This window comes from Dipteris shenzhenensis, chromosome 9, assembly GCF_047967505.1.
Source record: "Dipteris shenzhenensis isolate YYH24624 ecotype China chromosome 9, Dip_SZ_1.0, whole genome shotgun sequence".
Taxonomy (NCBI): Eukaryota; Viridiplantae; Streptophyta; class Polypodiopsida; order Gleicheniales; family Dipteridaceae; genus Dipteris; species Dipteris shenzhenensis.
Window position 1 is genome coordinate 3378005 of NC_141604.1, and position 15203 is coordinate 3393207.

Consider the following 15203-nt stretch of genomic DNA (forward strand, 5'->3'; position numbering starts at 1 on the left):
TGCCGCAGTGGTAACACTCAATGTTCCGTGCCCTGGATTTGCTACGAGACTTCCCTCTTTCTTGGGACTTCCCCCTGAACTATGATCTGCCCCTTTGCACATTTAAGGCTGCATCCCATAAATAATTTCTTTTTCTGTGTTCATTTTAATGTGCTAGGGTTTAAGAGGCTTAAATATGCAAAAGAAGGGGTTTTGATGTAGAGGCTAAACTTGCATGTGAGAGAAATGAAGAACAAGTATCTAAAGAAAAGTTAACATTTTTCAATTTAAAAGATGAATATATATATAAATATTATCTCACCTTCAAAACAAACCATAAATTCACTCTTTTATAAATTTTTAAAAGTATAATATAAAACATGTAAATATATAAAACTCTCTCTTTACTTTCTCTCTCTCTCTCTCGACTCCTAATTCTCTCTGTAGCCATAGTCAAGACACCTCATTCTCTCTCTTAATCTCTCTCTCTCTCTCTGACAACTCTTATGTGTTTCCCTCTCTGTCCTCATCCCACTCATTCTCTCTCTTAGTTTATCTCAAGTCTCTCTTTCTCTCCCACTAGTGGCATCAGAGGATATGGAGCTTATGCAGATGGATGTCAAGACAACTTTCTTGCAGGGATTTGCATGAGGAAATTTACATGGTGCAGCCGGAAGGCTTTGAAGAAAAGGGCAAAGAGCATTTACTTTGCAAGCTGAAGAAGAGTTTTTATGGTCTTCAGCAAGTGCCTAGAGAATGGTATCAAAAGTTTGATGCTTTCATTCGGTCCCAGGGTTTTAGAAGGAGTGAAATTGATCATTGCCTCTACACTAAAAGGGCTAAGGATAATAGCCTGATAATCTTGGCACTATATGTGGATGATATGCTATTGGCTAGCAAGAATGCTTATGAGCTAGATGCATTAAAGGCCAAGTTGCATGAGGCCTTTGATATGAAGGATTTGGGACTTGTAGTTCATATTCTTGGTATGCGCATCACGCATGATCAAAGTAGGAAACTCCTTTGGCTTTCACAAAAAGAGTATGTTACAAAAGTATTGCAGCGTGTCAATATGGAGGGGGGGAAGGCAGTGAGTACTCCATTACCTCCATATGTGAAACTGAGTCATACAGATAGTCCCAAATCAGATGAGGAAAGGGCCATGATGGCCAAGGTTCCTTATGCATCAGCAGTTGGGAGTCTTATGTATGCTATGATAGCTACTAGACTAGACATTGCATTTGTAGTGGGAGTTGTTAGCCGGTATATGGCTAATCCAAGAAAGAGGCATTGGGAGGCAGTTAAGTGCATCATGAGGTACATGAAGGGTACCAAGGAGATGTGCATTTGCTTTGGTAGAGGAGACATGCGTGTACTTGGGTACACAGATTCAGACTATGCAGGGGCATGTGGATAGTAGGAGATCCACTTTTGGTTATGTGTTCACCTTTGCAGGTGGTGCAGTGTCGTGGATGTCTCGCGCACAGAAGTGTGTTACTTTGTCTACCACAGAGGCTGAGTATGTTGCAGCCACAGAGGGTTGTAAGGAGGCTATATGGCTTGATTGGCTAGTGGGAGATTTGGGGATTCATACAGGTGTACCGATGTTGCATAGTGATTCCATGAGTGCTATTCAGCTAGCACGGAATCTGGACTTTCATGCAAAGACCAAACACATTGAGGTCAGGTACCATTTCATCAGGGAGGTACTTGAGGACAAGCGCATAGAGCTTTTCAAGGTTCATATAGATGATAACCCTGCAGATATGCTGACGAAGAGTCTACCTAGTTAGCGGTTTGAGTATTGTCGCGTATTGATGGGCATTGGATAGTATGCTCACTAGTTGTTCTCCCTCAAAAGGCACATTGTCCTTTAAGTGGGAGGTTGTGGGGGTTAAAGGTCACTATGCCTTTACCCCGATTATGTACAATACTCAAACACATATATAAATGAATGAAAAAGAAGATTAGCGTGTTTTGCACCGACCAAAACTTGTGTGGCTCTCTGTTTCTCTCTCTCCCTCTTCCGTTCTTGCTTCCGTTGAGAACACTCACAACAACTTCATCAAGTATGTATTTACAAGAATTTCTCACTACACCAAAAACACGTCCTAGCATTTGATGTGCCAAAAGGTTGAAATTGGTTACACGTTACATTTAACATCATGCAAGTGCAGCCAAACAAAAAGGATGAATTGGTTACAAGTTGTATTTAACATCAAGCAAGTATACCCAAACAAGAAGGTGAGGGTTCTTAAATTGCATCATGTGGCAAACCTATGACAACTTGCACCCCCCCCCCACACACACAACTAAACTACATCACTCATGGGTGTTTGTTAGCTTTCTTGTCATCTTCTTTCATTCACCAGGTTGTTCATGTTTACGACCCTAGGTTTTAGTTTAGGGAATACGGATGATAGGGGAGCCTTGTAGCCTTCGACCAATCTATTTGGTCCATCTAGCTTCCTAGATTCTTCATACCCTCCTCAAGGGCATAATCTTTCTACTTAGCACTGGATTAGGCTCCTCATCTTCTTGGGGTGTCCACTTTTCTTCCATTCTTGTCTCCAAGTGTAGGAAATGAGGGCACACCTATTCCAGACATTGCCCACTTTTCTTATTCTTGTCTCCAAATGTAGGAGACAAAGGCATACATGTTCCAACTAATGTCCACTTTTCTTCCATTCTTGTCTCCAAATGTAGGAGACAAAGGCATACCTGTTCTAGCTATTGGAGTCTCGATGTCCCCAAATTCAAGAGAGGGATTGCCCTATCTTATCTCCAAATGTAGGAGATAAAGGCACACTTTCTCTAGCTATTGGAGTCCTGATGTCCCAAAATTCAAGAGAGGGCTTCACTGATGTTTGCCCTCCCTTGTTTTTGAAATGATGCTGCCCCCTTCCTTTACACCACTGTACCACAAATAATAACTTAATCCAAAATATGTTTTAAATAGACCTATAGTACATAATCCAAAAATGTTAATAGTAATAGAATTTCATGTGCTCTCAACCATTTACCATAAATGTAAATTTAATCCAAAATATGTTCATAAACAAAACTATAGTACATAAGCCAAAAATGTTTATAGTAATAGAATTTTATGTTTACTCACTGATTCTTGAGTAACCACATGTTCTAAAAAGCTCATTGAATTGAGAAGGAATCTACATGAATATCATATTGGGGCAAGCCTACATTAGAGAATTACTATGCAAACAACGTACAACATCAACAAATTGCTTATAAGTTGCTATGACAACAAAGCTTAATGGTTTGAATCTTACCTAACTATCTGCAACATGAAAAGAAAAGAAAATAAACGTGAAAAACATCACAGATTGAGAGTATGATGAACACCCATGCTCTTAGATTGAGAGTATGAAAATACATGTGCTCTTTGATATTTCCCTTTTTGGGGCTATGATACCTAGCATCCTCAGCATTGTGCGAGGACAATGTGATCGCAGTCACCCCGTAGACATGAACATAGGGAAGAGAGAAGCACTTTAAAGAACCTAGGTAAAAGCAAAACCACATCCATAATAGCTTGGATAGTGACCTATTGTAATCATGTCCCATAAATTGATTGAGGGTGATGGAGGAAGTAGATGAGTAGAATGACAGTGACTCTGACTAGCCCAAGTCTTTAGAGATGCCCAAAAATTCACATGCGCTATTTCCTCTTGGTACAATTTCTCTTTGGCTATCAAGTTAGCCTACATTAGTGTAAGCACAAACATAGTGAAAGCACATCGCATGGACAATACTCATACTATTCTACACAGAGTATTGGTCTATAAAGCACCCATTAAAAAGTAGAAGCATACGATGTGCTCTACATCACAACAAATAGTCATGAGACTAGTGTGCTATGAAGCCCAATATATTGAAAAGCACATGATAAGAAAGTGTAGTGCTATAAAGCACAAACTATTCTGCCATAAATAACACACATAAAGTAATTGCTTGCATACTTAAACAAACATGCTGCAAAGTAGATTTTATTGCGTTAGCAAGAACAATAGTCAAAGAAAACTTGTGCTTTGCAGCCACACATTATGCTATGAAGCACCATTACAATACAAGTACATGTCATAATCATGTATTCTTGCTATATACACATTTTGTACTACCATAAAACACACATACTAGAAGCACTTGGCATAGGTTGAAAATCATGCTACAACGTGAAGCTTATGACAAAATATGAAGAGGGGAGAGGAGAAGAAAGGAGATGAGGAGAGAGGACACATCTAGAGAGCACACCACAAATGACTAACTGTACACTAGTTGAAAATGTAGAATATATACAAACCCTAAACCCTTTTGGGGTTAGGGTATCTAACCCTTTCCTTTATAGCACTCTATTGGGTTAGTGCTATGTGGAGATGGTGTCAACACCTTCCCTCAAGATCAACATCATGAAGTAGGCCTTCCCTCAAGATGATGATTCTAGGGACTCGATCACACCCCTTTAATGGGAATGTCCTTCCTCTACGTCAAACCAAGAGCTTGTTGGTGTTTCTCAAAAAGCTCTTTGCCAAGTGGTTTGGTAAAGATGTCTGCAACATTCTCTTTGCTATCACAATGCTGCAATGTCATGTCACCAAGTAACACTCTTTCTTTGATGAAGTGCTCTTTGACATCAATATGCTTGGTCCTGAAGTGATATACCGGATTCTTGGCCAATGCTTGAGCTGATTGATTATCAAAGCATATTGTTGTTAGCTTTGATTCATCACAGTAGTCTGTTTCTCACAATAGTCTTCTGAGCCATATAGCTTCACATGCACCTACAGTGAGTGCTCTATATTCTACTTCAGTTGAAGACAAAGAGATAGTTGGCTATTTTTTTGACAACCATGATATTGCACCTTGACCAAGGAAAAATGCATATCCCTATAATGATCTCTGACATAGTCACTGTCATAGTATCCATGAAATCTTGGATGACTTCCTCTGTAACCTATTCCAAATTGTCTGGTACCTTTGATGTATCTCAAGACTCTTTTGGCTGCATTCCAATGAGACTATTTTGGATTTACCATAAATTGTGCTAGTGAACTTACTATATAACAATTATCTGGCCGAGTGATAGTCAGATATATAAGAGGTACGATGAGCTGCCGATAGTACTTGTCATTTACAATAGGTTTTTCTGAATTTGTTGTAAGTTTCAAACTCTATTCCATGGGAGTGGGTACCTCTTCCTCTTCCTTTGCCTTTGCCTCTGCCTCTACTTCTATCTGAAGCTGTGAATGCTTGATCATCGGAATGATCTCTATGTGCGTGAATGGCTTGCGTCCTGAGGTCTTCACCAAGTAAAATTGACTGTAGTTCTTCCAATGTTGGAAATCTCCATTGAATGGCAATACTTTGGACTAGTTTTTTTTATCCCTCTCCTAGTCCATTTAGGATGACTTGAACCATTTTCTATGGGATTCATAGTCTCTCCTGATGGTGCGAATTGATTGTTGTAATCCTTGATCCTTAGTACGTAAGCATGACCGGTTTCACTACTGTTGTGGAAACTCTGGTTGATTTGCTTTCTCAATGTGAGAACCTTGGAAGTGTTCTTGGACTCGTAAAGGGTTGCAAACATATCCCATGCTTCTTTTGATGTCTTCACGATGTTGAGCTATCCCAGCATGAAATCTTGCACATTCTACTTGATCAAATGATATGCATATTTGTCTTTCTTGTCCCATTCTTCCTGTACTCGAACAATGGCAGGATCTGCTACAGTTGCGGTCACTTTTGGTACAGTTGTAGGTGCTATGATAACAGGTGGAGTAGAGCTATTGCTGGTTGGATTGTCCAATGGTCTAGGTGTAGACCCATCGGCATACTCCCATTTGTCTTGAAGTACAAGAATGGTCTCCATTAGGTATTTCGATGTGCCATAATTGGAGTTGTCTAGCTTAGTAGATTGAGGTTGCTAGTCATAGACATGGTGTAAGAAATGTACTCAAAGTGTATGTGAAATCACTTCTGAATCAACTACAATACACTGTTTGTATCAAGGGAAATATGAAGTGTCAGTGAAGATAGAACTATAATATATATAATCCAATATGTTAAAAGGCTTGTGGCAAATGATGCCAGGAATAGCCTAGAGGTTTTACAAGGCTTGAAATGATGTGCACAATGCTGAAAAATAGCCATATAGACTTTACAATGATGGCATGTGTGTGTGAAATCAAATCATGTGCTATCTTCCCACTGAGCAATAGGTCAATGCCTCTAAACACTTTGAAGTCTGCTCACTGAAGTGTGGAACGTTGAGTTTCTAGAAATGTGATGATGTGAAACTGCACGTGAGTGAAGGGACCGACTCCGAGTAGGAACTATTTAGAAATTTTTCGGCATGGCTTTGATTGGCTACTTTGGAGTTCTCTCCACTATGGATAATCTAATATTCTTTGAACTAGATCTAGACCAACCGTTAAGCGATGAAAAAGCACCTCTCTCTCAGCTTTCTTGTAGCTCCTTATCTCTCCTCTGGTTCCTTACCTCTAGTTGTGTACCTTAAACCTCTTTAGTTGCATTCCTTACCTCTAGCTACATTCCTTACCTCCCCAGCAGTGTAGAAGGTGCAGGATATCCATGGTGCATTTATATGGTGAACCATACATCAGCAAGAAAGCACCATGCCTAAGACACCGTGTGGATCAAAAACAAACTTTTAGGCACCAATTCAAGGTAAGTTTTGTAGGTTTGCAATACACTCTCACATTGTTCATGGGTTGAGTGCTAAAAGGGGAGAATCCTCATCTATTGTGGGCCACCGGTTACATGTCAAATGAGGATTAGAAGCACGTTTTCAAGTGTCTAAAGCCTCTTTCCTAGCAAGAGCATGAAGTAACAAAACATTAAGCCACATTTTTTGGAGGAAAGATGCTATTGCTCCTTTGGAGTGTCTATAAAGAGGCCCCCAAAAAAAGATTATTGGGCATTTTTTACAAAATCCTTTGCATTAGAGAGATCAAAGAGCAACCCATTGTAGTTTGATTGGACTCATTTTGTGGAGGAAGCTATGGATTGGGTAAAGAAGCATGACAACTTGGAAGCAAAGATGGATGGGTTGTAAGAGAAATAAAATAAGTTGAAGAAAGGTGGTTTGATGAGCATGGATAGGGAGCCTTTGAGACAAGATTCTAAGGAGCAATCTAAACACATTCCTAGTAGGAAGGAGAACATGCAGATCCTTGACAACATGATTCTATTGGATAGAGAAAGGTAGGCAAGTAAGAGTATTGATGTGACACAGGCCTCACAATTTGTCAAAGAGGCAAGCTAAGCACTACACTGTTGGGGTAAAGGGCAGTGTGCCCACCCACTTATACAATGCCCATGTATACTCATATATATATGATAGAGGAATAAGCTGGAGTAGCTTTTGCTCCACCACTTTTGGTATCTCCTTATCCCTTTGTGTGTGCTCTCCTCTCCCACAACTGGTATCAGAGCCCATGGCGTTTGATCGACGAGGAGCTTGGTGAGAGGAGAACGGGCACTACTTCAAGAGATCTACTGGGATCTTTGGAGAGGTCGATTCTCTCATTCACGGAGAGATTTTGGGTAGACATCATCCAGATCTGTTTGCTCTACAATGCAGCTGCAAGAATCACTTTGGGTTATCTTCTAGCACTCCAGTGCTCCAGCAATCTGCATAACCCATCCATGGGCATTGTTGGCTGGACTATAGAGCTTCGGAGCTCAGAGGCAACTTGGCTCGTGAGCACTATCTTTGTTGATGTGCTGCTAATATGCAGGAGCTCGGAGCTGTTGTCATTGGTGGCTACGTAGTTTTTGTTGTAGGCTGTTGCCTTTGTTGTAGAGAGAAGGAAAAGCTCAAGGGAGCTTCTACAGTGTGGGAAAGGGCTCTTCTCTTTGTGAAAGGGCTAAATCTAGTCACGTTACCAGTTTTGGAGTGAAGAAGCTTCCTACAGAAGGCTACAAAGTGTGTCGTGGAGGTAATGGGAGCTCACTGTGAGCTCATACGTGATTGCAAGCAACAATTTTTTACCAAGATCTACTCTTTGGCAAAGGCTATTGAGGCCATAAGCCTCAAACTTGAGCAAGAGGGAGGAAATCAAGCGTCTGTGCTAGGCGCCTTTGCTGGGTAAAAGAGTGTCAGTTTTGCTTGTTGCAGTTCACATAATCCTCCGATTGTGATTTCATCGAGGCCAAGCTTCCTTCAAAAAAAATTACAATTGTGCTATGTATCACCTCACATCGAGGTTTCCTCTCAGGCAGATTTGGGTCTTATTTTGTCGCCATAGCCATTCTTGGCACTTGCAGGTTCCAGTCTTGGCATAGTTCTTTGCCATTGTCTCTAGCTCATCTAGGAGCTGTTGGGGAGCCTCTGGATTGCATGTTTGATGCAGTTGTATGCTTGGGAGATAGCCGGTGTTGCATTTGAGGTCTTGGAGCTGAGCATTGGCTGATTTTGGTCTCTTTGCAGGACATTTTGCAGAAGTACGCCTTGTGGACATTGTGTGGGATATGTGCTTGTGCACTATGCAGCTTCTTTCAGTTGCAGTTGAGCTTTGTTAGCTTGTGTTTTCCTGTACATTTGGGTCCTGTTGGATATAATTTGGCTGCATCTTGTCCATGCTGGGCATTAGACAGCGTTAGTTTCTTTCAGTTGGCTTGGCTCGGGGACAGGTGTAGGTCTCCCCGAGTGACAGTAGGCTAACAGAGACTCAGGTTAGGAGTTCTCTTGTCAGAGGCCATTGCAGATACTTTTGTCGACTGAGGACACATGCTTTGAGGTCATTTTTACAGTGATTCAATGGACATTTTGACGGTTTTACACCTACATGTATGGTGGTGTTTATGTAAGTTCATTGAATAGCTGAGGAGGATGTATTGTCAGTGATTTGCCGTTGTTTGCAGCACATTTTGGGGCTGTTTTGCCAGTGCTTTTAGGCTATTTTATTGCTGATCTGTGAGCATTCTCGGGGCTGATTTGGTTGGGCATTGTAATTGCCATTTTGCTGGTGTTGCAGTTGACATATGGGGTGATCTGCTGGATGTATTTTGTCAACATTTTGGGGCTGATTTGTTACCATATTCGCGGCTGATTTTATGGCATTGTGTTTGCCATTGGTCAAGACATTACAATTGCTACTGTTGCTATTTTTATGACAAAACAATCATTTTCAGGACTGAATATCTCTTCCCTGGTGTGGAATTGCACTTTGTGCCGAACTAGAAAGTTGTAGTTCACAGAACAAAATACAACTTTGCTTTTGAAAGCAAGTTGATCCGGTATAAGCTGCAGGAGTTACAGCCTCTGCAAGACCACAAAAAGTTGCAGTCTACTGTGTATTTATGACCAATGTGCAGGAAGCTATTTTTTAGGTGAGAATATCTCAGAATCCACAAGGATTTGGCTCTTGAGGTTAGCTTTAAGTTATAAGTTGTAGATCTTTCTACCAGCTACAACTTTGCTGTTTACAGCTTTGGCATCTGGTCTTTCGGTGAAAAGATATCACTGTTCAAAAACAAGGATAGTGTGTTATCTTGCCCAAAGTGGATGTGATTTCTCTTGCACAACAGTAAATTACAAAAAGTGATTGGGATCTCCCTTCAGTCCAAGGGCATTATTGGCATTTTGGCAAGTCACTTTGGCACATTTGGCAAGTGGTGAATGCTTGATTTTGTTGCCAAAGGATTGCACACTTGAGGTGATGCATTGGTGATGCAGTAAATGCCATTTCGATGCATTATGGATTTGCATTGGTGGATGCCGTACTGATGTTTATGGATAGTTGAGCTGGGCTCCTATTGCCATTGGTTGAGCAGGCATTGCTCATTTGGTTCAGTGCATTTCTTACTTGGATTGCCAGGCATTGGCAGGTTACTAGGCTGCATATATTCTTGTTTATGCCTCTTTATGGTTGAGTGCTTTTGAGCATTGGATCAGCCAGTTTATTTGGAGACCTGATTGGTCTGGACAACACTATATTTTTGGTCATTTGGGTTGCCTATTACACTATACTGCTCTTTGGTTGTGAGCTATTGTGCCACAGATATGGCATCTACAGTTGGTAGTGCCCTTTTTGATATTGAGAGGTTGGATGGATCAAACTTTCAGTATTGGAAAGAGCAGATTTATGATGTGTTAGTGTAGAAGAGGCAGCATAATCCCATTCAATTCAAAGGTGTCAAGCTTAATAGCATTAAACAGAGTGATTGGGATGACATGGATGAGCAAGCATGCTCTATCATTCAGTCATCACTCTCGAAGTCAGTCTACTTGCAGGTACAGGATGGTGTATAGGGTGTAGATTGCCATGCATATGAGTTCTATACTTGTATATGCCGGATGTATGACCATGATAGTATTATGTTACAGCATGATGGGTTGAAATGCCCTAATGTACTGAAATACAGCCTTGATATGTACTCCAGAGATAGATCAATTGGTAGAAATAGGTCATGTTCAAGGGGGAATTCCAAGAGCAGGTCTAGCTCTCGGACTTGTGTTGGATGTTTCTATTGTGGAAAGTATGGCCACATGAAAAAGTACTACTGGAAATGGCTAAGAAAATGCAAGAAGAAGAGCAAGGTTAAGAATGACAGGAAGAAGGAGAAGAAGAATGTTGAGCTTCAAGGCGTGGATGCCAGGATTTCCACTGACAATAGCAGTGATGAAGGCATTCTTTTGTCTATGTCTGACACCTCCTTCTTGGCCACTGATGTACCCATTCTCGGTGATTGGATGTTAGATCCATGTGCTTCATGTCATATGAACCCTCATAGGTCATGGTTCAGTGCATATCAGGAATGCATTGTGGAGAGTGGTTTGATGGGCATTGATCATTCTATGGATGTCTATGGTTATGGGGATATCCACCTTCTTATGCCTAGTGGCTTTATTCTTGTTCTACAGAGGGTTAGACATATACTAGGACTTGCTACAAGCAAGATCAGTACTGGACAGTTGGTTGAGGCAGGTTATCATGTCTCTTTGGGTGATCATGCATGGAAGATTGCTAGAGGCAATCTGGTTATGGCTAGGGGATCACGGGTTGGATTCTCTTATGCATTGCATGTATCAAGTATCCAGGATAAGATGCTTATGATTAGTAAGCAACCATTAGTTAGTTTATGGTATGCCAGACTTGGACATATTTCTATTGCAGGTATGGAAGCCCTTACAACATTGAGATACATTCCTGTTATGGATGTCTCTCAAATTTTATGTCATGATTGTGATGATGAGCAGTAGTCAGGATCCTCTTTTGTGAGGAAGACAGTCAGTGAGAGGTATATTGAGCCATTGGAGTTGGTTCGTAGTGCAGTTTATGGGCCTATGGCTACCGTTTCACTAGGTGGCACCTCTTACTTTGTGACATTTATTGATGCTACTACAAAGTACATATGGGTATATCTGATTCGGCAGAAGCATGATGTATATGATACATTTCAGTGCCTCTTGGGTAATGCTGAAAATCAGTCAGGAAAGAAGCTATTGAGCTTGATGACTGATGGTGATGTAGAGTTTACCTCTTCTAAATTTCAGCATCTATGTGATACACTTGGTATCAGAAGGGTGTTGACCACTCCTCATCTTTCTACTCATGATGCCTTGGCAGAAGGCATAAATCGGATTCTATTGGATAGGATTAGTAGCATGCTACGATATGCAGGTCTTACCGAATGCTATTGGGCTAAGGCATGTAAGACAGGTGCATACTTGCTTAACAGGTCACCCAGGAGATCTCTGAATGGTAGAGTGCCATTTGACTTCGACAGGCAAGGCACCATGTTATGAGCATTTACGTGTGTTTGGCTGCAAGGCTTATGCTCATGGTTCCCGATCGAGGAGGTGTATCTTCCTTGGATACAATGAGTCCAGTAAGGACTACAGGTTATGGGATTCTTCAACTAGAGAGTTGATACGTAGACATAATGTGTATTTCAGAGAGGATGCTATGTTTAGATAGCCCAGGACTGTGGATAGCAAGAGAGTGGTGTTCCAAGAGGGTGTAAGTGCACTGATACCTCCGAATGCTTTGCAGGGGCAGCCCATATCCCTTGGAGTGGGAGGTTTTTCCCACAGTGAGCAGGTTATAAAGTTGGAACAGCCACGATTACTTTCTGATTTTGGTCAAAGACAATCAGATGTCTCGAGTATTCCACAGGTTTATACTCCTATGGAGATTGTTGATGCATCTTCTATGGACAGTTACAGTTTACTCCTAGGATGGGGAGTGCCTCTTGTAGATGAGAATGAGGCTATGCATGGTGAGGAGGATACCTTGGCTAATGATGCCCGGTATGATCCATTGGCTGGTTATGCTAGGACAGATGTGGTTTCTGCAGTTATTGTCTCTGGTCATATTGCGCATGGGCAAGAATCATTGATATGTTTGCTTCGTAAGTGCCTCCATGGCCAAAAGCAATCCCCTCGGAGCTTGGCTTCATAGGTTTGATACCGTTATGAGAGCTCAGGATGTGATGTGCAGTGAGACAGGTTATGGTCTCAGTATTCAGGAGGTTGCTATCCTTCTGAGGTTACTTGCCATATGGTTCCTTATGGACAGGGATGCTTTGCAGTGGGAGCTGCATGGTCTTGATGATGTTTGTCAGATACTTGGTTGTTTCAGTATGGAGGGAGGGAAGTTACTGAGTACTCCATTGCCTGTATTGGCTCCATACTTGAAACACAGCAGGTTTGACGATCATAGATCAGTTGAGTAGCAAGTTATGGTTGATATGGTAGCCATAGTACTTTATGCATCCATGACTATGTTGAGACTTGGTTCTCACATGTTTGCCGTTGGGGCTACACTTCCGGTTCTTGCTTCCGTTGCAGTGGGAGTTGGTAGCATGATTATGGTAGATTTTGGCAGTAGGGAAGCGGTTGTGGACATCAGGTCCTTATGCTTCTAGGAGCAGCATGCAGGTGATGCAGGTTGGGTAGACCAACAGAGGTCTATTGTAGTCATGTGCTTATGGTCACAGGTGGTACAGAGACATTTTCTTTGCACAGTGACTGTTCAGGTGCTATGGACTTAGCACAGGAGCACGTGGTGGTGAGAGTTCACTCTCCTAGTGAGATCTGGCATGAGATCTTGGTTGAGAGGCATCTACAGCTTGTCATTTTCTATCTTGCAAACTTGATGTCTGCTAGTAGCTTATCCTCTATGCACTTTGCACATTGTAAAGTGCCGATGGGCATAGGATGACGGTCTGGTCATCTTGTTTTTCAGCCTATGGCTGATTGTATTATATGTGTACTATACTTTCATAAAGGCACATTGCCTTTAAGTGGGAGGTTGTGGGGGTAAAGGGCAGTGTGCCCACCCACTTGTACAATGCCCATGTATACTCATATATATATGATAGAGGAATAAGCTGGAGTAGCTTTTGCTCCACCACTTTTGGTGTCTCCTTATCCCTTTGTGTGTGCTATCCTCTCCCACATACACCATGCTGAAAGCTAAATTTGAGAGAAAGCATTAGAAGTAGTCATCCTACTAGAAAATAGGGGGGCAGTTACTGATGACTTGCTATCGAAGGTGCATTCATTCTTATCTCCCATGGACATGGTAGAACTTCAAAAGGAGGTGGAGGCCAAGGTACATTGAATTATCTTTCAAAGCATTCTAGTATACTCATGTGGCTTGTAAGATTCTTGGGCTTTATAGCTCAAAATGACTAATGTGCCTTTATAGCATATTATTTTGTGATAGGTGGTATTGGCATAAGTGTATTTGCTTTTTGAATTCAATGCAATGTTTTGTTTTTAGCATAACACGATGCAAATTTTTGACTCGTGTAGCATCGCATGTGCTTTCAAGTTATCAATGCTTAATGGCATAAAACATGGTGTTGTAGATCACCAATAGACTGCATTATGAATTATATTTTGATGATGTATGCATTCCATCTATGTTGGTGTTTGCTTTAATGCTTATAACACAATAAGCTATTAAGAAACCATCTCAACATTATGTGTTAGATATGTGCATAGCACTAACCCAATAGAGTGCTATAAAGGAAAGGGTTAGATACCCTAACCCTAACCCTTAAAGGGTTTGTATGTATTCTACATTTTTAACTAAATCTTGTGTACAGTTAGCCCTTTGTGGTGTGCTCTCTAGTTGTGTCCTCTCTCCTCATCTCCACTCTTCTCCTCTCCCCTCTTCATATTTTGTCGTGGTATCAGAGCTCCCTTGCTTTCTGTTAAGGCATCGAGATCCATGTGTTAGAGATCGAGAGATTGAGAGCAATTGAGTGTTCTTTCACTTCCGTTGAGTGATACAAAATTTCCGTATGCATTTCTTCTTGTGAGAGATTCTACTCTATTTTCCGTGAGAGTTGGAGAGATTCATTTTTTCTTTGAGAGATTTTCCTTGTGAGAGCCTTTGTGAGAGATAGTCTAATGTATTGTGAGAAAAGAGAGATTTCACTTCATCCACCAGATTCATTCTTCTTGTCTCAGAGAGAAATAGAGAGATTCCTGAGTCTTTTGAGAGAGAGAGCACTGTTCTCAGCAAAACTTTGAAGGTCGAGACCTTGATCTACTGCTATCCCTTTGGACAACAAAAGCTCGACTACAAGCAAACGACGGAACCACCTACCTACTGCAGCGCATCCTAGAAGCTAGGCAACTCTACACAAGCGACTGCTCCATCAACCGGCTCACAAGGCGACCTCCACGCCGACAACTGCAGAGGCGACTACTTACCTCCTAAGGCGAGCTCCACTAAGCGAACATTGGCGTCCACATGCTCCAAAGGTCCAAGCAACAGTGCTAAGGCATCCCGCAAACCCAACGCGACTCCAAGCGGGCATACCCATAATCGACAAAAGGCCTTCGCAATGCCTCCACTGACCTTAGCGACTACGACTCCACGACCCACCGGCTCACAATCTAGCTCTAGCTACTACTCCATCAAACGGCTAGCAACAACGCTCGCCATCAACACATCACGCCTCAATGGCTAGCACCCAAGAGCCTTCCACAGTCGGTGAGTACTGGCTGGCGGATGGAGGCATTGTTGCAAGCCGGGAGCTCTGTGGACCTCCAGCCTCTCCTACACCAAGCCCAGGTGCCTCCATCTGAATACCGTCACAACCATCGCACATGCCCAAAGGCAGCACGCCGGGACCGCCACAACCAAAGTCTCCTCACGTCAAGCTCCAACGAACTCCGCTCAACGCCTCACCGAAACGCTCCAGTAGCTCCTGAACGA